Raw genomic sequence first — 22,815 nt, 5'->3', positions numbered from 1 at the left:
GGCTTCTTGTATGTTTATGGGCCTCTCGTTCTTTAGGTTAAGGAAGTTTTCTTTTGTAATTTTTTTTTGAAGATATTTATTGGTTCTTTAATTTGGGAATCTAGCTCTCTTCTATACCTACTATTCTTATGTTTGAACTTCTCATTGTTTCCTGGATTTCCTGGATGTTTTGGGTCAGGAGCTTTGTGCACTTTGCATTTTCTTTGACTGTTGTGGTAATGTTTTCTATGATATCTTCTTCCCCTGAGATTCTTTCTTCTATCTCATGTGTTTTTGTTGGTGATGCATGTGCCTATGACTACTGATGTCTCTCTGAGATTTTCTATCTCCAGGGTTTTCTTCCTTTGTGATTTTTTTGTTGCTTGTATTTCCATTTTTAGATGGTTTTGTTCAATTTGTTCTCTTTTTGGTTGGTTTTCCTCAAATTCTTTAAGGGATTTTTGTGTTTCCTCTTTAAGGGCTTCTACCTGTTTATCTGTGTTGTCCTGTATTTCTTTAAGAGAGCTATTTATGTTCTCCTTAAAGTCCTCTAACATCATCATGATATGTCCTTTTAATTCTGATTCCTGTTTTTCTGGTGTATCCAGGGCTTGCTGTGATGGGAGAACTGGGTTCTGAAGATGCCAAGTGGCCTTCGTTTCTATTTCTTATGTTCTTGCACTTGCCTCTTGCTGTCTGCTCTTCTCTGGTATTAGCTGGTCTTACTGTCTCTGACAGTGGCTTGACCCTCCTGTCAGTTTGTGTGTCAGCACTCCCAAAACACCAGCTATCTCCTGTTGGAATTTAGTTATGGCAAGCTGTGACACAGATGCAGCTGTGGGCGTAGATGGAAAGCAGAAGGATCATATCCCAGACTTCTTGGTTTCTGTGCCCTGAGGGCTTTGTGAGAGTAGCTCTGAGCAGAATTGGTGTTCTTTTCTGTGTTCTGAGGTATGTCAGCACTCCTGAGAGAAAGACCATCTCTCTCTGGTTGGGATCTAGGTCCAGAGAGCTGTGGCAGAGGGTCAGACCCTGGTGTGGACGGAAACTGGAAGCAATATAGATTGATTTAAATTGTTTATCTGATCTTGATTTTACTTTGGTAAATGGTTTCTATTGAGAAAATTACATATTTCTTTTAGTTTTTCCAGTTTTCTTGAGAACAGGTTTTTAAAAGTATGACCTAATGATCCTTTGCATGTCTGTGTTTGTTGATCTGGGTATTCTGTCTATATATTTTCTTTGTTTCAATACATGTTTGCTATGTTGCTCATTTTCTCAAAGAATCAACTCTTTGTTTCATTAATTCTTTATATTGATCACTGTATTTCTAATTTACTGATTTCAGCCCTGAGTTTGATTATTTCTTGCAATCTTCTCCCGGTGTACCTGCTTCTTTTTTGTTCTAGAGCTTTCATGTGTGGTGTTGTTAGCATGAGATCTCTCCAGTTTTTAATGTAGGAACTTGGTGTTATGAACTTTCTTCTTAGCACTGCTTTCATCATGTCTCATAAGTTTTGGTTGTGCATTCATTTTCATTGAATTCTAGGGAGTCTTTAATTATTTCTTCATTAGAGAATTGTTCAGTTTCCATGAGTTTGTAGGCTTTCCTTTATTTTGTTGTTGAAATCCATCTTTAATCTGTGGCATACTGACCTGTCCAGAGGGTCCAGTTATTCAGGGTCCTGAAGAGGCTTTCTACCTGTGGGTCAATGGGGGTGAAGAGAAGAAGGAGACCAAGCAAAGTTCTGTTGTCAAAGTCTCGTTTATTGGGGTAAACGTTACAGTTTTTAAGGCTTTCAGGTAGGGGGAGTAACCTTTGTGAAACACAAAGGAAGGAAGCAAGAGGGTACTCTGATAGCAGGAGGTGAAGAGGTCATGCGGTGGAGACACCGGGTGGTTTGCTCAGGAAACATCTGGTATTTGCTTGGGCTGAAGCATTCCGTGATTGTTATCTTCCTGTGCTGTAAATTCATGGTAGAGGCTTTTGTCCAACAATCTCAAGACTTTATGGCAGTCATCTTAGGGGTGAGTATCTGTGGCCATACAGCCCAGAGTCATGTAGCCACTTTGAGCCATACAGTCACAAAGAGGCCAGGCCCAAATCCAATATGGCTCCCTACAGTATACTAATAGGCTACGGGAGTTATTTCTATTTTCTTTTAACTGATGCGACTTGCTTTGTGACCAAAATGTGGTCAATTTTGGAGAAACTTCTATGAGGTGCTGATAAGAATGTATATTGTTCTGTGTTTGAAGGAAATGCTCTGCAGATGTCTCTTAGGTCTTTTTTGGTCTATTAGCTCAGTGTTTGATGGGATGACATGTCTATTGCTGAATGTGGGATATTGAAGTTTTCCACTATCAATGTTGTGCTTAAAGCTTTAGTAACATTTTTTTACACATATGAGTGTGTGTAACAACATAGGTGTAAACAGCTGAAATGTCACATTGGTAGATTTTTTCCTTTGATAAGCATATAGTTGAAGTATCCTTCAACATCTTTTTTGATTAAATTTGGTTTGAACTCTGTCCTGTTAGATCTTAAAATGGCTAGACCAGCTTGCTTCTTAGGTCTATTTGCTTGGGAAATCTTTTTCCAACCATTTATTCTGAGGTAGTATCTATCTTTGTTGTTGAGGTGCATTTCTCGTATGCAGCATTTTTGCATGCAGAAAATGAATTCTGTTTTCACATTCATTCTGTTAGCCTGTGTTTTTTTAACTGGGTAATTGAGTCTATTTCTATTGAGAGAGATTAAAAAAACTGATTCTTAATTCCTGTTATTTTCATGTTGTTATTGTTGTTGTTGTTGATGGTGGTGGTGGTGATGTGTGTGTGTGTGTGTGTGTGTGTGTGTGTGTGTGTGTGTTTGTTTGTTTGTTCTGTTCTTTTGGTTTCGGTGATGTAAGATTTTTTTAATTCCTATGTTTTAATGGGTGTAGTTAACCTCCTTTCTAGTATCTTTTGTAGGGCTGGGTTTGTAGGTAGACATTATTTGAATTTCATTTTACTATGAAATTCTTGTTTTTTCCATCCATGGTGATTGAAAATTTTGCTGGGTATAGTAGTCTGGGCTGGCATCTGTGGTCTCTTAGCATCTGTCCAGGATCTGCTGGCTTTAGAACCTCATTAAGAATTCTGTTGTAATTCTAATAGTTCTACTTTTATACATTACTTGCTCATTTTTCCCCTTATAGTTTTTAATATTATTTCTGAATATTAAGTGCATTGATTATTGTGTGGTGAGGGTACATATTTTTCTAGATGAATCTACTTGGTGTTCTCTATGCTTCTTGTATATAGGCCTCTCCTTACTTAGGTTAGGAAAATTTTCTTTTATGATCTTGTTGAAAATATTTTCTGGAATTCTTCTCTTTCTTCTATTTGTGTTATTCTTAGGTTTGGTCTTTTCATCTCGTTGAGATTTCCTGGATGTTTTTCTGTCAGGAAGTTTTTAGATTTAACATTTTCTTTGACTGTGTATCCATTTCTTTTATTGAATCTTCAATGCCTGAGATTTTTCTCTTCCATTTCTTGTATTCTATTAGTGATGGGTACATTTATAGTTCCTGTTAACCTACCTAGATTTTCCATTTCCAGAATTCCCACGGATTTTTTCTTCTATTTCCACTTTCAGGTCTTAACCACTTTAATTCATTTCTTTAAACTGTCTGCGTTTTCTTGGTTTTCTTTAAGGGAATTATTTATTTCTTCCATTTTTGTTTGTATTTTCCTCAAAAATTTTAAGAAATTTACTCACTTCTTCATTTAGAAATCCTGTCATCTTCATAAAGTTGGTTTTGAGGTTTTTTTTCTTGTATTTCATCTGTGTTGGAACATTCATGGCTTGCTGTAGTAGGAGAGGTAGGCTCTGATGGTGACATATTGCCCTGGGTGTGGTTGATTGTGTTCTTATGCTGATGTCTAGGAATCTGGGTTTGGAGTGACTCTTGGTCTAGGTGCCAATTTCTGAATTTATTTTGAGGGATGGTTTTCATTTTCTTTAGTTTCTGTTTCCTCTTTGGCCTGGTAGGTCTGTGGTTTAGCAGTCATTCTTCACCTGAGTTGGGAGCTGGACTTCTGCAGCTGGCATAACCTTTGGTAGAGAAGGGGTGTCTGTGTATAAGTTGGATCCTGAGACACTGAGATGAGAAAGGGATTGGTTGTTAGAGACAGTGTTTGTATGGGGCACCAAGTGAGTTGGCACCTGTGAGGTCCATGAATAGGTTGCCTACCAGTTTTTCTAGCTGGCATGGTCTATACCTAACAGGGATTATTCTGTTTCTTATGGAGCCATAACCATCTGCCGAGGGATGGCACTACTCACAATGGGTTGAGCTCTCCCACATCAATGATAAATTAGGAAAATACTCCACAGTGTTGCTTACAGGCAATCTGATGAAGACATTCTCAATTGAGATTGTTTGTGCCAAATAATTCTAACTTGAGTGATGCTGACAAAAACCTACAAACACATGTCAGTGTGAACATTTTGCCAAAAGAGGGCAGCATTCACCTACTATAGAATATAAAGAGCCTGAAAAATCACTGCAGAGAAGGATAAATTTATTTTGCCTCTTAATAAACTTGACAAAACTAGCTGTGCAGTCTTTGGTAGCTCTCCCAGTCTGGGGACTGAGTATTCTATTTTTCCTTTTGCATATATATGCAAAACATAATATTTAAATATTTACTGTATATGTAATTTAAATGCACCATAAACAGAAAACTTTCATTCTTAAACATGATTTTAAAAAGTTAAAAATAAATTCCAGTACACAGTGTTTATCTACAGGGCCTATTCTTTTAGGGTCCACCATAGTCTTTTGCATCTGTAGAAAAGTCACTTTGTTAAGAAACTGTTGATGATAGATAAGTAATGAGGAAGCAAACAGTGGACAGTTTGACTCAGACATGAATGAGTGAAATGTGTGACATGAATGAGTGAAATGTGTGGCTTTCCGGATTAGAATAGAAGGGGAAATAATATTTTTTATTTATTCTTTGTGAGTTTCACATCATGTGCCCCAGTTCCACTCATCTACCCATCTCCTCATGTCTGCCCTCAGTCATTGCAACCTCTCCTCAGCCCCCAAACACACACACACACACACACACACACACACACACACACACACACACACACAAACAAAATAAACCAAAAGGTAGAGGACATCTATTTGTGGAGGCTGTAGGGAGTCACAGTGTGTTTCCTAATACACCCCTCTGTCCATACATCCTTTCTTGTAAAGTTCATTGCAATGAACTATCGATCTGTTCAAGGTCTCTAACTTTTGTGACACCATCACTATTGGGTCTTCACAGGGATGCCTCCCAGTTATCCTGTTGTTTGGTGTCATGGAGATTCTGTAGCTTTGGATCAGAAGAGCTGGCCCTTTCATATGCCCCAACAGTTCACAGATGATGTAGAATTGGGGGCAGGCGGGCAACTCAAAGCCCTGGATCTGGTCTGGGTGGTAGCTGAGTTGCCCAGTGCACTAGCTCTCCCTTATCCTTGTCCCCATGGAGCGCTCTCCTGCACTGCTGCAGCTATGCAACCATTTGCAGACTTCGGCTCTCAGGCTCTCAAGACCTCTGGACCAGCTCAGCAGCACCTTACACTTCCAGAGCTAGCTGCATTTTGCTGTTCAGTCGAGGAACTGGGCCTACTTTTCCAAGTGCTGCAGCTTGTGAGGGGCTGAGCCAGATTTGCTTTCCTGGTTTTCACACTTTTGGGGAGGCTGACTTATGCCATTAGGACTAGCTCAAATGTGCTATTCAGGCAAGGTCCAGGGCCCACTTTCCTGCCAGTGAGGGGCAGGGGCAGCTCTTCTTTCTCATGACCTCGAGGCCAGCTTTCCCCGACTACCGCAAGTGGCAAGGGGTGTGGGGAAGTCGTCAGTCCCGCACCTACTTCATCCCACTGCAGACCAGTAGCAGGGCTGGCTTGCAGGACCTGCCTGGCTGGTCCACTTACACCCCCTCTATCAGAGTCAGCCCTACTGTGCTGCCCAGGTGAGGTGCAGGGCCCGCTCTGCTGATTGCTGCCGAAGTTGAGAGGCGAGGCTAGCTTTCCAAAACACAATCAGTATTTGGAGGGGCCAAATCTGCACTGTCCCTGGACATCCACTTAGTCCCAAGCAGCTGCCCGGTCAGGGAATGTCCTGTGGTCTCTAGTGACAGTATGAGCCACGAATATCTATGTGGACCCCTGAGCGTGGATGGTCACAGACTCAGTGGCAAGACAGTTAGGTCTTTATGGTGGCTTTAGGGTATTCTTCCTTCTCTCTTCACAAAGCTCAAACTGTTACTCTTCTCTTTCTCTTTCATTTTCAACCACACAGTTGTACATTGTGGTGACTCCTGCTACAGGCAGCCACATGGTTGTAGGCTGCTAGGTGACACCCTTTATCCAAGCCTGGAGGCCTCAAGAGGGCACTTAGATGTTTACAGCCAGTTTCTGTGCCATCTTGAGTGGGCAGGTTTATGAATGTCTTTCTCTACTCACACCCATGGCGTGGTATCAGGTATCCTCATCACATGATAGCCAGCAAGTTTCTGGATGTCCCTGATTTTCCTTTTAAACTTCACTGCCATCATTATAGCCCTGGGATACTGTGAAGCCCTCCTTGTCACTGACTTCCTCACATAGGTGAAACATTTTTTATAACATGGTTTGTCATAAGAAGGACATATGTGCATCTAGGTCAATATATATTTGTAGCTGTTTACCCTTTAGGATTTGGTAATTTTACCAATACATAAAGAAGAAAATTTCTTCTATCTTGATTCAATAAATAATCAATTGAGCTTCAAAGGAACAGCTACTGGCTATGCGCTTGAGCTTTGTACCAGAAGTGTAGCAGAAGTAACTTTGGGTAACTTTTGATTTCTCTGGGTGAGGAGGACTTTACACTTAGTTTCCTGTTCAGAGAGTCTAGTGTCTCCTGAATTGCTGTGTCCATAACCTTATACTGTGTTCTCCCTTTTAGCCCGTTGGCCCCAGGGTGACTTTTTCTGGAGGCAGTTTCCATGTTACCAAGCTTTGCTCAGCCCAGTTCTACCCATCCTAGGAGCTGTGGCATGTGGCATCTTGCCTGGCAACCCAAACTATTCAGTGGAACCACTTGCTTTCTCATGTTCCCCTGGTGCTTGCCACTGCTGTTCTGTGCCTGGCACTTTTGCATTTAAGAGACCAATTTCTGTAAGCACTAGATCAGTGGTTCTTAACTTTCCTTATGCTGCAATCCTTTAGTCCAATTCTTGATGTAGCAGTGGCTCCCAAATATAAAATTATTTTTGTTGCTACTTCTGAACTGTAATTTTGCTATTGCTATATATCATAATGTAAGTATCTGATATATAGAATATCTTATATTCAACTCCTTGAAAGTCATTGAGCCCCCAAAAGGGGCCACCACCCATAGGTTGAGAACCACTGCAGTAAACAATGGACCACATTTATCACATACCCCAGCATACCACAGCCATGTAAGTTAGCCAGGAATCCTTCTTCTTTTTTTTTTAAATATATAATACGTTTTTGTTTTTGTTTTTAAGATTTATTTATTTATTTATTATATACACTGTAGCTGTCTTCAGACACACCAGACGAGGGCATCAGACCCCATTACAGATGGTTGTGAGCTACCATGTGGTTGCTGGGATTTGAACTCAGGACCTCTGGAAGAACAGTCAGTGCTCTTAACCACTGAGCCATCTCTCCAGCCCCCGCCAGGAATCCTTCTATGTATGCTCCATTGCTCCCAGATAGCACCGAGGCCTTCCTCCTAATTCAGGAGGCTTACTCCCTTGTTGCTTGAATGTTCCCTTCCAAAATGTAGCTTCATAATTTGACTCTGTCAGCCTGAAAATGTGATTTGACATAACTTTATTTATTCTAGATATAACTTTCTTCTCTAGCATATTTAGAATTTACCACTGTAAATTTCTATCTTCTTTTTTTGTCCCTTGGTAACTCTTCTGCAATCTTTTTGTTTGTTTGTTTGTTTTTGATTTATTCCTTTTAATTGTCTGTTCCCAAATCTTTTGGTGTCTCAGTTGGGTCAGGATGTGTCTATGTTGTTTGGAAAGAATTATTTTACCTTGAGAATATGGCACCAGTTGACAGTGTGTTAGTTGTACCTCCTAGGAATAGTATATCCTTGCTTTCAGTAGCCAAATAGCTGAGTAGACTTATAGGTCCTTCAGAGCCTTTCTTGAGTAGTCGGCATCTGGAAGATATTTGAAGGGTGCAGGATGAAGTGTGATGGTTTGCATATGCTTGGCTCAGGGAGTGACACTATTAGAAGGTGTGGCCTTGTTGGAGTAGGTGTGCAACTGTGAGCATGGGCTTTAATACCATTGTCCTAGATTCCTGGAGGTCAGCCTTTTCCTCTTTGCCTTTGGAACAAGATGTAGAACTCTCAACTCCTCTTGCACTATGTCTGACTGGATACTGCCATGCTCCTGCCTTGATGATAATGGACTGAAGTTCTGAACCATAAGTCAGCCCCATTAAATGTAGTCCCTGTAAGAGTTACCTTGGTCATACTGTCTGTTCACAGCAGTAAAACTCTAAGAAAAAAAGTCAAACAAGTTAGTTCAGATTGGCCTCTTCATCTTTAATATGGCAAAAACAGCCCTCTATAATTTAGCAGATACTTAAATTACATGTCTGTTAGATAAATAAATAACTAGAAGGTCAAGTCTGATATTACAATTTTCAACTTTGAGCCACAAGCAAAGAGGTGCTGGAAGACTTTTCCGGGTGAGGGGTTTCCTGGCCTTGTTTATGGAAATCATGCCTTCAGTGCTCCCATCTCATTCTCGGTCAAAACAAAAATGCTCCTCTCTCTTGAATTTAGAGAGAGAACTGTTTGGGAAGACCACTAAACCTTTCAGTTGTAATAAAAGGAGGGCATTACTTGCTGACTAAAGTCCAAGTTGCCTTTAAAATGGCATATAGTCCAAAGATTTTCATGGTTCTGAAGCACTTTGTTAAGATCGTATGCATGTAAATATGAAATATGCTGTGCTGTCAAAAGGATAGGATGTATTTCCAATCCCAGCAGCATTGCTAATGGCTGTGCAGACAGAGCTCTGTGGTCAATGATTCCTTGTGGTTTTGTAGTGACAGTTTTCTGGAAGACAGCAGCAACACCTGAGACAGAGAGAGAGAGAGAGAGAGAGAGAGAGAGAGAGAGAGAGAGAGAGAGAGATTATTGTAGTCACCATGAAGCTCAATAAAATGGTTCCCAAGGTTCAATTGTGACCCAAACTTGTCTTCTTGTGTGTTTGAAGGGAGAGTTGCACCCATTACACACACACTTCTGAAGACTCCAAGAAGGCATTTGAGGCTCACTGGGAGGATCCTTCCTCTGTGTTCAAAATCAGAGCTTAGTCAGGGTTCCCAGGTTTTGAGTCAGATGCCTGCCCATGGATCAGGTCCCACTGCATACCACATAGGTCTTATCTTGAGCAAATTCCCAAATCTTTGTTTCTCAGTTTCTTAAGCTGTAGAGTGTATGTCTTCATAACAGTCATCCTATTGGCTATTTTGAAAACAACATGAATGACTGCATTTTCATATGTATGAAGTTGTCTAGCTATGGTAAGCACTAAGTTTTTAGCTGTTGTTACCCTGTCTACAGCACATAAGTTGCAGTTTTAAGTATCTACTTGAGCCAGGCTGGTATTTGAGGTATGTGGGTGTGTGTTGAGTAAGGGAGAAGCACTGGTGTCCAGTGTAGACTATGGGAGATGGTTGGAAGCATGGAGGACAGTGGTTGAGCAGAGGTGGGACTTGCACATGGTCAGCTGGCACCATTTGCCATGCCATGTGACATCTGAGCCCAATATAGATGATCTTACCATGTTTTTCTACAAAATATTAATGACAAAACATAGATATCAAGTAAGTTCTGAAATACTGAAAGGGAAAGATGTCCATGTCCAATCACATCTCTTTGTACGTTGCTTATTAGCCCAGAACCTTGGCTTAGTGGAGCCACATACACAGATAGAAAGCTAGTTTAAAAAGAAGGATTCCACGCTCCTGTCCACTTACGATTGTTGACATAGGATTATATTTTGGTGTTAGCACAATCATTAAGTACTGAAGTGGAGGGGGCTTGAGAGATGTATCAGTGAATAAGAGCATTTGCTGCTCTTGCAGAGGACTGGAATGCAGTTCTCATCTTTCACATTTCACATTCATAGCTACCTGTAAGTCTAGCTTTAGAGGATCTAACACTCTCTTTTGGCATCTATGGGCATCCATACAATGTGTTACTAACACAGTACACATGAAGATAAGCCTTTAAAAAACAGAACTTAAAATGAGCAAGCCAATCTTCAACAGTTTATGTTAAGCCACATTAAATTATACATGTACAGTCATCATCACATGAGTATAGTGTAAAGATCATTTTAATCCTGGACATGATCAAACAGTAAATACAGTTAGCATTATTATAATTTCTTTGACTTTTTAATCATTTTTCAAAATGATTAAGAAACAATCTCAAAAACCAATGAGGTAAAACACATATTCTAAATAAAGACTTATGATGAACTGGGGATGCAGTACCAGTTCAGAAAGCTGACCTGCTGAAGGGGTTCTACACAGCTTGATCATGGTGAGCATGGCTCTGGCAGATCTTGCCCCTCCCCCAAATTCCCTCTGCCATGCTAAAAACAGTTAGAATACATTCCTACAGCTAGCCACCAAGGTCTATGTTCTTACATGACCAATTCCTCCTTCTGTTCAGCAATCAAGAGCACCCTTTGTCTTACTAATTAATATGCTCAATTAAGCACATCATTCTAACATGAGGTTTCCCCTTGTACCTTTATAACCTGACATTTTCCAATGCACCACATCTGTCTGCTCTCTATCCAGAGACACTCCTGTGTCTCATTCTGGGACAAGTACTCGTTTCCCCTCTCCCTTGCCCATTTTCTCCCCTCTCCTTTGTCCCCTTCACCTTTTCCCCTCTTCCTTCTCTCTCCTGCCTTTGTTCCATATCCCTGTCCCATGTTTCTCTGAGGTAAATTCATTTCCTTTGGGCTGAGAACTTGGCCAGGAATTTGGTCTTGGAGATCCTGGGCCAATATTTTTCCTTTCATGAGAACATGAGTAGCATCTTCAGTAGTGGAAAAAGTTTACTATGAAGTCTTAAACATCTAATCTTCTTCCCCTCCCTTCTTTTTAAAGCAACACACATTAATTATACAGGATAATGTTTTTTTCTAATGAATGTTTCATATATGATTATGATATAATTTAGAAATATTTACTCGAGTGGTTTAAAGAAGATGCTTCTCCTGGAAAGAACCCAGATGCCCTTCAACAGAGGAATGGATACAGAAAATGAGGTACATCTACACAATGGAATATTACTCAGCTATCAAAAACAATTACTTTATGAAATTCATAGGCAAATGGATGGAACTGGAAAATATCATCCTGAGTGAGGTAACCCAATCACAGAAAAACACACATGGTATGCACTCACTGATAAGTGGCCATTAGCCCAAATGCTTGAATTGCCCTAGATGCACAGAACACATGAAACTCAAGAGGGATGATCAAAATGCGAATGCTTCACTCCTTCTTTAAAAGGGGAACATGAATACCCTTGGCAGGGAATAGGGAGGCAAAGTTTAAAACAGAGGCAGAAGGAACACCCATTCAGAGCCTGCTCCACATGTGGCCCATACTTATACAGCCACCCAATTAGATAAGATGGATGAAGCAAAGAAGTGCAGGCCGACAGGAGCCAGATGTAGATCGCTCCTGAGAGACACAGCCAGAATACAGCAAATACATAGACGAATGCCAGCAGCAAATCACTGAACTGAGAACGGGATCGCCGTTGAAGGAATCAGAGAAAGGACTGGAAGAGCTTGAAGGGGCTCGAGACCCCATATGTACAACAATGCCAAGCAACCAGAGCTTCCAGGGACTAAGTCACTACCCAAAGACCATACATGGACTGACCCTGGGCTCCAACCTCATAGGTAGCAATGAATATCCTAGTAAGATCACCAGTGGAAGGGGAAGCCCTTGGTCCTGCTAAGACTGAACACCCAGTGAACGTGATTGTTGGAGAGAGGGCGGTAATGGGGGCAGGATGGCAAGATGGGGAGGGGAACACTTATATTGAAGGGGAAGGGGACGGGTTAGGGGGATGTGGGCCTGGAAACCAGGAAAGGGAATAACATTCGAAATGTAAATAAGAAATACTCGTTAATAAAGAAAAAAATCTTCAAAAAAAAAAAAAAAGATCCTTCTCCACATTCTAGAGCATTTGAATACCTCATCCCAAGGTGAAAAAGCCATTCCAAGAAGCTTAAGATGTGTGAACTTAATGGAGAAAATGCATTGTTGAGAGTGGGCTGTGAAGTTTAAAAGTCTCTGCTATCCCGAGTTCATTTTTTTGCTTCATGTTTGTGGTTGGAACTGCGAGCTCTTAGTTCTCATATTCCAGCTCAAGTTGCTGTGCCCACTTGTTGTCAAGTTTCCTTCCGTGCTATGACAGTGTCAGACTCTTATCCCTCTGGAACTGTAAGGCCCCAAATAACTCTTCTTCTATAAGTTGCTTGATCACAGTGATTTATTACAGCAATATTCTCCTGAGCACCTTCTCCCATCTCTGCTCCTGTCACCTGCCATCTCCGTTTTCTTCTTAGTTAGTCCCTTTCTATTTCATGACTTTTGTTGTTTTTTTAAATATAGATTTGTTTCAGTTTGATTTATTTAATTTACCTATTTCCAATGATTTTCATATATATATATATATATATGTGTGTATATATATATATATCTTATATGAAGCAGAATGGACTTGGGAGGTAAACTCTAACCCGGATCCAGAATGTTACAGAGCTTTTAAGCCTGAAAACCACAAATATCTGTGATAAGTTATATAGAAAGATTTAAAATAATATTTTCTATAAACTTTTTTTGGGGTCTATAGTAATTTCATTGTAACAGCAAAAACCAGGCAGCGGTATGTCTACATGATTAGAGCAGATGGTGGTTATCTTTCCCAAGGGCTGAGTCTGAGCCAGGCTGGTAGCACACAAACCCCAGAATATCTCCTTCTGATCCTACCCTGCATGTCTAACTCATGGGAAGACAGGCTGCAGTCAGGATGAATGAAGGCATCCAGCTGGGCAGAGGCCCCACACCCGAAGGAGTCAATCAATCACTGAAGAGGACACTGAAATCAAGGGCAGGGTCCCACTCTCCATGGCTCTTTGTTGAGAGAGAAGGCTATGGCATGAGCAGAAAAACTATGTTGTTTATTCTTAGCTAACTCGTGATAGGATGAGGTTGATGGTCAACCAAGCAGTAGAATGGGATGAAACTCTAGGCTATAGAACAGCAATGACAAGAAGAGGCAGGCAGACAAGACATTATATCTTCTGCTGTCCCTGTTGACGTGGTAGCAGACCTTTTGGTTTTTGTAAAGCATAATTTCCATAATGTGGTCTGCTGACACAGTTGCTCCACACCACGAGGACAAACTATACAACTGTTAGTGACAGAACTAGTTATTTTTCTCTTACAGCGTCTAATATGAGAGGCTCTACCGGGGTCCACAGGGGAACCCCTGACACCATCTGAGACTTTAGGTAAAGCTTCTGACCTATTCCGATGCCATGGCTGACAGGTTTTTGGTGCTGTGATTTTCTTGCATGTGTAAACTTTCAGAAAAGCTGGAGACAAAAGGATGAGGGAGAGTTTGGTTTAGAACTGACGAAGTTCTACTTACCAGTCATGGGAGCCTCTGCCCTACCTCTTTTCCGAGAAAGGAGTTCAATCGCCAAGTGTTATGCACCGTTGAAAACAGGATCTACTCACCACCATCCACACTCCTTCACCCTGCATGTGACTTTTACAAGCGCAAAGGCTGAAAGGAAAGTGGTCTCTGTTTCTTTGCACATGGTGATTACTTGGTGACCTGGTGAATGGCTTGGGCGAGGTAGCCCACATTGCCAGAGGTGACCGCTGCCACGGAGATTCGGCCATCCTTTGTCATGTAGACTGAGAACTCCTTGGCGCTTCACCTGCGGCTTTAGGTCGATGATGTGCTGCCAGTTGTGGGACGAGCCCTCTTTCTTCAGGTTGGAGACCAACTGGGTACTTATGCTGATGATGCGGTCAGCCACGCCTTTCACACCTTGCAACCATTGCTTTTGCAAGTCTGGAGAAGTCAGGATGGTTGCAACGATCCCCGCTCCATTGAGAGGCGGGTTGGAATATAAGGGGCGGATCAGGATCTTCAGCTGTGACTCCACCCTTTTGGCTTCTTCTACATCTTTGCAGACCACCGTGAAGGCTCCCACACGCTCACCGTACAGGCCCATGTTCTTGGCATACGGTTGGCAGAGGCAGACATTGATGCCCTGCTCGATGAAGTGCCACATGGCCCAGGCGTCCTTATCACCATCACCGTTGGCAAAGCCTTGGCAGGCCATGTTAAAGAATGCGAAGAGATTCTTTTTCTTCACCACTGACTCCATTTCCTTCCACTGCTCTGGTCGCAGGTCCACGCCCATGGGGTTTTGAGCGCAAGTGTGCAGAAGGAGAACACTCTGCTCTGGGATTTTTGATGTGTCTTGTAAGGCTCTGGAGAAGTCTGCATGCCGGCATCCCTGAAGATGGGTGTGTAGTTCCCCAGGATGGTTTGGGCAGAAAGACATCTCGGCTGAACTTAAAAAATCTTTGCAGAAAACTGACTCTGACCCTTAAGGCTCCAGTCCCGGAAACGGTCTGCACAGTAACAAACCCGCAGCTTTTCAACACTTCGTTGTTCTCGCCCAGGGCCAGGTCTGCAGAAGCCTTACAAAATTCAGCCAGTCCCCCGATGGGTAGGTATTCTTTGTCCAAATTGTTTCCAGCAATCTGGACCTCTGCCTTCCGGATATTGGGGAGCATGTAAGGCTTTCCGTTATCATCCCTGTAGGCACCAACTCTCAGGTTCATCTTCTTGCTGTTGGTATCTCTCTTGAAGGCTTCGGTCACTCCCAGGATGGGATCTGGAGGTTCCATTTCAACATGGGTCCACCAGGAGCTGGCTCTGGCAGAGGTTGCAGCTGCAAGACCTGAGTGAAAGGCAGCAGCCATCCCGGAGAGGACGCGACCGGAGTGCAGGAGGGCCATGATGGGTGGTAAGACGGCAGTGGATGGTGGTAGAGCCGAGATCAGGGGAAGCTGCTGCTGGAATCTAGGTGCGGTCTCCTAAAAGATGAGGACAGTGACTTCCCTGGGCCTATTTTCTATAAAATTAATTCTGGAAATTAATATTATTCTTTAAACAGCTAGTTTTCCAAACAACTGCACGGAGACCTTATAATATTTCAAAGCTTAGGCCTTAGCTGGGCAGACTCTCAACTAGCTGATCTAAGTTAACCCAGCCACTGAGCCCTATGCAGCCATGTGTCTAGGTGTACCTTCCAGGTCTGTAGTTACGTCCATCTACTCTCCTGTCTCCTGGAGAAAGGCCTTCCTCTTATTTCTTCCTAGAGTTCCTTTCTCTCTCCCAAAAAGTTCCATCTTGCTCTTTCTACTGCCCAATCACAGGATATATCCTTTTATTGGCCAAGTAATTTAGGGAGCAAGGTTTGCACAACAAATCTTGCATGCAGAAATTTGCTTGTCTTGGGACAACCAGATCTAGGGGTATGGTTTAGCATTTGAATACAATGCAGCACCAGACTAAGCCCAACAAAGTCACAGTTAAGTTTTTAAACCAATCAGGATTCAGTGATAGGGGACTTTTCTAGGAACATTTCCCAATGTTCTACACTTATTCTGTTCTCATTGGTTGGTTTATTTCACGGTGGCAGAGTGATTTGCCTAGCATTTATGTCTTGACTTGCTAACCAGGATGTCAGTTACCTATGTACATTTTCTCTCTGCCACGCAGGATGCAAATTATCCAGGAAGGTCTTGGGAACTTGACACACTTATTCAAAATGGAAGTTTTACTCAAAGAGTCTTTAATTTGGTCTCTTATTACAATCCAATAAACAATTTTGTTTCGCATTTGTGTAGTAAGAAGAGATGATAGACGTCCTGCTATCGTGCCCAAAATTAACGTGTATGCCCCACCTACCGAAAACCAGGTAACTTCCTGGAATTCTGAGAACTATAGAGCTTGGAAAATAACAAAGCCCCATGGAAAAGTACAGTAGCATGTAAGCTTGTCCTTATAAACTCCTGCAACATGTGGCTTAAGGCCAGTCTCACCTGGGATATTCCAAATGATCCCGACCAAAGTCCATCTCTTGGTTAGTTTTTAATATTTAATAATGCTTGCTTTAAATTTGGCTCCAAATGGTGAACTTGGTTTTCTCTGGAGAATGTCAGGATTAACCCTGGCTTGACAACTGTGATGTAGATAGTAAACTTAACTAAGAGTAGAGGAGGGCAAAATTGAAGAATAGAGTGAATTAGTAGAATTTCTCCCTGAGCATCCTGGTAGAAAGGATAAAAATCTCAGAAATATGAAAAACTCAAGAATGTATGGGCAAGAGATACAGTGGAGGTCACTAGGAGGGAAAGAGTAGGTGTTAATTAAGTAAAAAAAAAAGTGAGATTTCTCATGGTTAGCTTCTCTAATAAGAAAAAGATTGTGTAGGAAAGAACTTTGGAAAGGCCCCCTGTCAAGGAAACATCAAGACAGAGGCAGTTCTGTTATGGAGAGCTGAGAAGTTATGTACTGGGAAAATCTAAACCTGGTCTCCTGTATCTATGCAACATGTGACCATGGTGGGGGCTAGACAGAAAGCTGATACACATGAGAGTACAACATCCAGGAAGTGGGAGGCATATTAGAAAAGATTACTCTGCTCAAAAGAGAGAAGGATGATAAACTCTGCAGAAGTGGAGGTAGTAGATTACAAGTTTCACCTCAAAGAACTCAAAGAACAAAGGAGGAGGAGTTTGTTGCTGAGGATCCCTGCCCTGGCATGGAGTTGTGGCATGTACACAGATGCTGATATAACAATATATATCCCCAGATAAAAATGCCCAATGAATACGAAACAAGGGTACTTCGAAGCCAATGCCAATAGTAGTACCAAATAGCGACGATATATTTGTATGTTGATGTGGTGCTGGGCAAACCCAAGGCTCTCCAGGACTTTGGACTCCGTGGTTTAGGTTAACTGTGGCCACAAAGTGGGTCAGTCCAACTGGATTCAACTCTACTGAAGCCCAGCCAGAAAGAACTGCTGTATAATGGGCTGTACTTTGATCATTTGAATAGCACAGTTGAAAAGCTGTAACAATGTTGAGAATTAACTTTTAAAATGCTCTAAATCAGTTGAATGCAGCCAAGTGGGAATTCTAATTCAGATTGATGAGACTGTTATGCTTCCACAGTGGGAGTCCAGAAGGTTTGGATTCTTGAACTCTTCAAAGTTACTATAAGAATTTGGTTGGCTTATACCATAGGTTGGCTCATTAAGAATCTCACATTGTGGGCTGCAGAGATTGGCTCAGGAGTTAAGAGCACATGTACTACTGCTGTAGAGCACCCAAGTTCAGTTCCCAGCATTAAGTCAGGGACTTCAAAATAGCACTATAGCTAACGGCATCTAATGCCTCTCACCTCTATGGGCACCTGCACTCCTGTACACAGGCCAACACATACCAATAATTAAAATTAAAATAACATAAAAGACTCATTTGAAAATCATTTTTTCTTTATTCTTTTTTTGATTTCATCATGTGTTTGTGTGTGTTCTTATATTGTTGGGAACAGGAAAAGGGCATCATGTCTTAGTCATTTTAACTTCAGACTCCATTTTACCTATAGTTCAAATTGGTAGATTTTTCCTTAGATAAGTATGAAGTACCTTCATTATCTTTTTTTTGGTAACTTTTGGTTAAAAGTTGATTTTGTTCAATATTAGAATGGATACTCCAGCTTGGGACCATTTGTTTAGATATATTTTTCCAGCCTTTTACTTTGAGGTACTGCCGGTCTTTGTCATTGAGGTACTTCTTCAATATGCAGCAAGATGCTGGGTCTTGTTTATGTATCTAGTCTGTTAATCTATGCCATTTAACTGCGAAAATGAGACTACTGATGTTGACAGAGATTAAGGAAAAGTGATTGTTGATTCCTGTTTTGTTTTTTTTCATCTTTATTAAATTGGGTATTTCTTATTTACATTTCAAATGTTATTCGTTCCCCGGTTTCAATGCCAAAATCCCCCAACCCCTCCCCCTCCCAGTCTAAATGGGTGTTCCCCTCCAAATTCTCCCCAATTACCCCCCTCCCCCCAAGAATCCCGTTCACTGGGGGTCCAGCCTTGGCAGGACCAAGGGCTTCCACTTCCACTGGTGCCCTTACTAGGCTATTCATTGCTACCTATGTAGTGGGAGCCCAGGTTCAGTCAATGTATAGTCTTTGGGTAGTGGCTTAGTCCCTGGAAGCTCTGGTTGGTTGGCACTGTGGTTCATATGGGCTCTCAAGCCCCTTTAGCTCTTTCAGTCCTTTCTCCGATTCCTTCAACGGGGGTCCCGTACTCAGTTCACTGGTTTGCTGCTGGCATTCGTCTATGTATTTGACATATTCCAACTGTCTCTCTCAGGAGAGATCTACATCTGGTTCCTGTCAGCCTGCACTTCTTTGCTTCATCCATCTTATCTGGTTTGGTGGCTGTATATGAATGGGCTACAAGTGGGGAAGACTCTGAATGGGTGTTCCTTCAGTCTCTGTTCTAAACTTTGCCTCCCTATCCCCTCCTAAGGGTATTCTTATTCCCCTTTTAAGGAAGGAGTGAAGCAACCACATTTTGATCATCCTTCTTGAGTTTCATGTCTTCTGTGCATCTAGGGTAATTCGAGCATTTGGGCAAATATCCACTTATCAATGATTGCATGCCATGTGTGTTTTTCTGTGATTGTGTTACCTCACTCAGGATGTTATTTTCCAGTTCCAACCATTTGCCAATGAATTTCATAAAGTCATTGTTTTTGATAGCTGAGTAGTATTCCATTGTACCACATTTTCTGTATCCATTCCTCTGTTGAAGGGCATCTGGGTTCTTTCCAGCTTCTTTCCAGCTATTATATATAAGGCTGCTATGAACATAGTGGAGCACGTGCCTTTGTTGTATGTTGGGGCAACTTTTGGGTTTATGCCCAAGTGAGGTATAGCTGGATCCTCAGGCAGTTCAATGTCCAATTTTCTGAGGAACCTCCAGACTGATTTCCAGAATGGTTGTACCAGTCTGCAATCGCACCAACAATGGAGGAGTTTTTCTCTTTCTCCACATCCTCGCCAGCATCTGCTGTGACCGGAGATTTTGATCTTAGTCATTCTGACTGGTGTGATGGGGAATCTCAGGGTTGTTTTGATTTGCATTTCCCTTATGACTAAAGATGTTGAATAATTCTTTAGGTGCTACTCAGCCATTCGACATTCCTCAGCTGTGAATTCTTTGTTTAGTTCTGGACCCCATTTTAATAGAGTTATTTATCTCCTTACAGTCTAACTTTGTGAATTCTTTGTATATTTTAGATATAAACCCTTTATCAGTTGTAGGATTGGTAAAGATCTTTGCCGATCTTTTGGTTGCCATTTTGTCCTAACAACAGTATCCTTTGCCTTACAGAAGCTTTGCAGTTTTATGAGATCCCCTTTGTTGATTCTTGATCTTAGAGCATAAGCCACTGGTGTTTTGTTCAGGAAATTTTCTCCAGTGCCCACTTTTTCTTCTATTAGTTTGAGTGTATCTGGTTTGATGTGGAGGTCCTTGAACCACTTGGATTTAAGCTTTGTACAGGGTAATAAGCATGGATCGATATGCATTCTTCTACATACCGAACTCCAGTTGTACCAGCACCATTTGCTGAAAATGCTATCTTTTTTCCATTGGATGGTTTTGGCTCCTTTGTCAAAAATCAAGTGCCCATAGGTGTGTGGGTTCATTCCTGAGTCTTCGATTCTATTCCACTTGTCTATCTGTCTGTCTCTGTACCAATACCATGCAGTTTTTATCACTATTGCTCTGTAATACTGCTTGAGTTCAGGGATAGTGATTCCCCCAGAAGTCCTTTTATTGTTGAGTATAGTTTTAGCTCTCTTGGGTTTTTTGTTATTCCAGATGAATTTGGAAATTGTTCTGTCTAACTCTCTGAAGAATTGGATTGGTATTTTGATGGGGATTGCATTGAATCTGTAGATGGCTTTTGGTAAAATGGCCATTTTTACTATATTAATCCTGCCAATCCGTGGGTATGGGAGATCTTTCCATCTTCTGAGGTCTTCTTCAATTTCTTTCTTCAGAGGCTTGCAGTTCTTATCATACAGATCTTTCACTTGCTAGGTTAAAGTCACACTGAGGTATTTTATATTATTTGGGATTATTATGAAGGGTGTCATTTTCCCTCATTTCTTTCTCAGCTTTTTTCTCTTTTGTGTAGAGGAAGGCTACTGATTTATTTGAGTTATTTTTATACCCAGCTACTTTGCTGAAGGTTTTTTATCAGATTTAGTAGTTCTCTGGTGGAACATTTGGGATCACTTAAATATACTATCATATCATCTGCAAATACTGATATTTTGACTTCTTCCTTTCCAATCTGTATCCCTTCGATCTCTATTTGTTGTCTGATTGCTCTGGCTAGGACATTGAGAACTATATTGAATAAGTAGGGAGAGAGTGGGCAGCCTTGTCTAGTCCCTGATTTTAGTGGGATTGCTTCAAGTTTCTCTCCATTTAGTTTAATGTTAGCAACTGGTTTGCTGTATATGGCTTTTACTATGTTTAGGTATGGGCCTTGAATTCCTGTTCTTTCCAGGACATTTATCATGACCTGGTGTTGAATTTTGTCAAATGATTTCTCAGCATCTAATGAAATGATCATGTGGTTTTTATCTTTCCGTTTGTTTATATAGTGGATTATGTTGATGGTTTTCCGTATTAAACCATGCCTGCATCCCTGGGATGAAGCCTACTTGATCATGGTGGATGATAGTTTTGATGTGTTATTCGATTCGGTTTGCAAGAATTTTATTGATTATTTTGGGTTGATATTCATAAGGGAAGTCGGCCTGAAGTTCTCTTTCTTTGTTGGGTCTTTGTATGGTTTAGGTATAAGTGTAATTGTGGCTTCATAGAAGGAATGCAGTAGCGCTCTATCTGTTTCAATTTTGTGGAATAGTTTGGATAGTATTGGTATGAGGTCTTCTATGAAGGTCTGATAGAATTCTGCACTGAACCCATTTGGACCTGGGCTCTTTTTGGTTGGCAGACCTTTAATGACTGCTTATGTTTCTTTAGGAGTTATGGAGTTGTTTAAGTGGTTTATCTGTTCCTGATTTAACTTTGGTACCTGGTATCTGTCTAGGAAATTGTCCATTTCCCCCAGATTTTCAAGTTTTGTTGTATATAGCCTTTTGTAGTAGAATCTGTTGAATTTTTGAATTTCTTCTTATTTTGTTGTGTCTCCCTTTTCATTTCTGATTTTGTTAATTTGGACACATTCTTTGTGTCCTCTGGTTAGGCTGGCTAAGGATTTATCTATCTTGTTGATTTTTTCAAAGAACCAGCTTTTCATTCTGTTGATTCTTTGTGTAGTTCTTTTGTTTCTACTTGGTTGATTTCAGTTTTGCGTTTGATTTTTTCCTGCCTTCTACCCCGCCTGGGTGTATTTGCTTCTTTTTGTTCTAGAGCTTTTAGGTGTGCTGTCAAGCAGTTGATATATGCTTTCTCCTGTTTCTTTCTGCAGGCACTCAGAGCAATGAGTTTTCCTCTTAGCACAGTTGTCATTGTGTCCCATAAATTTGGTTATGTTGTACCTTCATTTTCATTAAATTCTAAGAAGTCTTTAGTTTCTTTCTTTTTTTCTTCCTTGACCTGGTTATCATTGAGTAGACATTGTTCAACTTCCATGTATATGTGGACGTTTTTTCCTTATTGTTATTGAAGACCAGCTTTAACCTGTGGTGGTCTGATAAGACACATGAGATTATTTCTATCTTTTTGTATCTGTTGAGGCCTGTTTTGTGACCAATTATGTGGTCACTTTTGAAGAAAGTACCATGACATGGTGAGAAGAATGTATATCCTTTTGTTTTAGGATAGAATCTTCTATAAATGTCTGTTAAGTCCATTTGGTTCATAACTTCTCTTAGTCTGTCTATGTCTCTGTTTAATTTCTGTTACCATGATCTGTCCATTGATGATAGTGGCATGTTGAAACCTCCTACTATTATTCCGTGAGGTGCAAAGCATGCTTTGAGCTTTCATAAGGTTTCTTTTATATATGTAGGTGCCCTTGTATTTGGGGCATAGATATTTAAGATTGAGAGTTCATCTTGCTGGATTTTTCCCTTTGATGAATATGAAGTGTCCTTCCTTATCTTTTTTGATGGCATTTGGTTGAAAATTGATTTTATTCGATATTAGAATGGCTACTCCACCTTGCTTCTTCAGATCATTAGCTTGGAAAGCTGTTTTCCAACCTTTTACTCTGAGGTAGTGTCTGTCTTTGTCTCTGAGGTGTGTTTCCTATAGGGAGCAAAATGTTGGGTCTTCATTACACATCTAGTTTGTTAATCTGTGTCTTTTTATTGGGGAATTGAGTTCAATGATATTGATAGATATTAAGGAATAGTGATTGCTGTTTCCTGTTATCTTCAAATTTGGAGGTGAGATTATGTTTGTGTGCTTCTCTTCATTTTATTGCAAAATGATTCATCTCTTGCTTTTTCTAGGGTGCAGCTTGCCTTCCCGTGTTGGGCTTTACCATTTATTATTCTTTGTAGGGCTCGATTTGTAGAAAGATATTATGTAAAT

The 22,815-nt window shown here is 41.0% G+C and overlaps 1 long non-coding RNA gene and 1 pseudogene across 1 annotated transcript in view; both read right to left on the bottom strand.

The window, feature by feature from the left end:
* The window catches only part of LOC148005644 (uncharacterized), a 79,745-nt gene extending 67,482 nt beyond the window's left edge, over positions 1-12,263 (bottom strand). Inside the window, exon 1 of the long non-coding RNA XR_015620110.1 lies at positions 11,805-12,263. This is a non-coding gene — a long non-coding RNA (uncharacterized LOC148005644). The remainder of the gene's footprint in view (positions 1-11,804) is intronic.
* Positions 12,264-13,943: 1,680 nt separating this feature from the next.
* Got2-ps2 (glutamic-oxaloacetic transaminase 2, pseudogene 2) lies at positions 13,944-15,203 on the bottom strand (annotated as a pseudogene).
* Positions 15,204-22,815: the final 7,612 nt, after the last annotated feature.

Source organism: Rattus norvegicus, chromosome 5 (genome assembly GCF_021556685.1).
Source record: "Rattus norvegicus strain SHRSP/BbbUtx chromosome 5, alternate assembly SHRSP_T2T, whole genome shotgun sequence".
In the NCBI taxonomy this organism is placed as follows: Eukaryota; Metazoa; Chordata; class Mammalia; order Rodentia; family Muridae; genus Rattus; species Rattus norvegicus.
The sequence above is the reverse complement of the archived record's forward strand: the minus strand, read 5'-3'. Positions and strand labels throughout refer to the sequence as shown.